The sequence below is a fragment of the Tachysurus fulvidraco genome, chromosome 10 (genome assembly GCF_022655615.1).
Source record: "Tachysurus fulvidraco isolate hzauxx_2018 chromosome 10, HZAU_PFXX_2.0, whole genome shotgun sequence".
Lineage (NCBI taxonomy): Eukaryota > Metazoa > Chordata > Actinopteri > Siluriformes > Bagridae > Tachysurus > Tachysurus fulvidraco.
In genome coordinates this window covers 14,011,811-14,014,761 of record NC_062527.1, presented here as the reverse complement: position 1 = coordinate 14,014,761, position 2,951 = coordinate 14,011,811, and the positions used below count along the sequence as shown (strand labels likewise).

Here is a 2,951-nt window from a genome sequence, read left to right as displayed (position 1 = left end):
TTGGTAAAATATTTATTCCCCTGACAGAAGCCTTAAAACCTGACTCGAGCATGCTAAAATCCTTCAGCCTAGGTGAAGAGACCTGGTTTTTTTTTTTTGTTTTGTTTTGTTTTTATTCCAAGACTGCAATTATTTATTGTGCGTGTTATGATTAAGATGACTGGAAACTCCGTGGTCCCGTTGGTCAATGTTTTTTGTTTGATTCAGGTTAGATGGTTGTACCTACAACAGATCTAGAGACCCTAAAATAGTTTTAGAATAGATTTAAAGGAAACAACTGTGGAAAATTCCACTCAGTTTCACAAAAGGGGTCTAACTTATACGTAAATGCTGTGACACCTTCTTAAACAAAAAAAAAATAATGAATGCCTCGATAAGCTGCAGTATGGGACCAGATGACATATATGAATAAAAGTGAAAGGGATGGTGGTCTGGGTAGATATGGGGAAAGTAACACCATTCTCTTCATTGTGGGCAAGGAGAGGCCTGCATTGGGGGTTTTACTTATTACTGTGCATTATTACTTGTTTTACACAGCAGTTACTTTAAAGGAGTCAAAAAGGTCAGTTTATTTTCTCTATTTAACAACAATCTTGCCAGATCAACATGTAACTTAGGAAGGAGAAAAATATACATATACACATATAAAGAGTACAATTATATTGCAGTATGAGAGTCCAATTAACATTAATAAACACATTACTCCCAAAACTAAAAAGGATTTATTATTTATGTGCAGTGACATTAATGTTGTGAACCTTAGATTAAACTCACACCTCACATCTATGTTTGCATTTATGAATCATATTATTTAAAATCTGTGGGTGTGCAATTATTCCATTTGGAAAGTGACTTTTTAATAATCTATTACAGAGATTATATCCTGTAGTGGTAAATACAATCCATTGAAATGGAAAGCATGTGGAGAATTTGATAGATGCAAAACTTCCCTCAACTATGGAAATATTTATCAACCCCCTACGACAAGACCAGCTAGTCTCTACCTTAAAATCTCTCAGCACTCAACGGGGGATTCCCCTCGCGCTTCACGTGTATATATAGTAAAGTAATCATCCCTGTGGACATATTAAGAGCTTCTGGCAAGGATGATTTTTTTCCCGTTCATTCATTCATTCATTCATTCATTCATTCAATCATTTTATTTGTTATGAGCGAATGGGTATGCTCAGTTTGTTGAGAAACATAAAACGGAAGCAGTTTTCACCTCAATGACAGAAAGCCCACACATATGCATACGCACTAATATCAGTGCCTGGAAAAACCTCAAAATGATTGTGACGCATTTTGTTTCCATACACAAAACATTCACGTTTGAACTCATCAGCCCGGTTGATGCTCTGGTCTCATTGTCCTATTTTATTGTGCATACAGCCAACACTCACACATAATATCGACTGACAGTAAGAGACAGGGAATGTGTTAATACTCTTCACACCGTTGAGGCAAACAGTTTGTGGTGTGGTTGTGGCATGCTCTTGCAACCATGGTTAGTTGATCATCCTCTTTCCCCTAAATGGTTTTATTTTCACTCACATTTGTCCTGATGATTTAGTCATAAGATGATATAGGTCGGCAAGGTTGGGGCATAATACATTCCATTTCCGTACGGGAACATTTTAAACGATGGATGAATCATCTATTTTTCCATCAGAAGTCACAGTGCGGAAAATAAAAATTGATTTCCGATTATCGTAAGTCTGTTGACCGAAGCCTGATTCCCAACCCCTCCACCCCCACCCCACCCATGAACATTAACTGATGTGTCAATTTTTGCATCTTTAATTGATATAGGACAACAAAATATATATCAAGACTCTGCGAATCCCAGCACATTTTCATCTGCAATGGGTTATTTTTTTCTTTTTGAGTATGACATCATGCTGATAAAAACTAAACTTGAGAAACAGTTTATAACTGATGGTTTCAGAATGACTATACGATGATATAAAAATAGCATATAGCCATACATTTAAATTTGTTATACTGCATTGCTGTTGAATTCTTGGATGTGATTGGCCATAAGGTGTTGATTCCTGTATTACAAGAGCAACAATGACAACAGTGATGTATTTCATTCAAATCACAGGATTATATTAAAGCAGTCATTATAATAAGCTATCATTTCAATAAGAACAACTCTTTCCAAGTTATTTAACATAAATAAATAAATAAATAAAACAATCTTGATGTGGTGAAGTTTTCTGTGACTAGACACTTATGCAGCATTTATTAAATGAGTCTTCAGTCAGGACTTTGTATGTCAGTAGGTTTTCCACCGTGGGAAAGTCATCAAGACGGATCAACTTGTGCTTAAAGCTTTCTTTGAAACAGGCTTCATTTGTTGTTTTATTAACTTTGAGAGTTTGGTGAGAAAATCATGGTTTACAGCTGCTATAACACAAGTGATAACAGGAATTAACTTGTCTAGAGGACATTACACAACGTAACATTTAATTGACAGTGTGGACAAGATCCAGCTGAAAATGTGTGTGTTTTGGAAATTGAGTGTACTCTAACCAAAATCCCGATCTGTGTGTGAAGCTCTTCTTTACCAGAGGAATAAATTATATTTTGTGCATTCTTGAGTTTTGCAATTAACAATTGCTTTATTGCTCCTCAGCAATGACTGCATAAATTTCATCCCCTGAACTAAAAAAGATTGGGGTTATTACTCTGAAATCAGCACAAATCAAATCACACACACACGTTTAGTAATATGAAGATATTTATAAAAATGTAGAAGAAATTCCAGGTCATTTGTATCTAGGGGTATAGTTCTTTATCATTAGTGAATTGCTTGAATATTTCCATGATTAGTCTTCTATAAAAAAAAAAAAAATAGCATGGCATAATCTTCATTTTACATATTAAAAAGGTCTGTATATAAAAACAAAGGATATTTAAAATAAAACATAAAAGTTGCAATACAT

General features: G+C 34.7%; 1 protein-coding gene across 1 annotated transcript in view; it reads right to left on the bottom strand.

Annotated features, from left to right (window-relative positions):
• Positions 1–2,728: 2,728 nt before the first annotated feature.
• Positions 2,729–2,951, bottom strand: part of tcof1 (treacle ribosome biogenesis factor 1) — an 11,552-nt gene continuing 11,329 nt past the window's right edge. Inside the window, exon 8 of the mRNA XM_027173534.2 lies at positions 2,729–2,951. This exon is cut by the window's right edge and continues 214 nt beyond it. The gene's annotated coding sequence lies outside the window, so the exon portion shown is untranslated.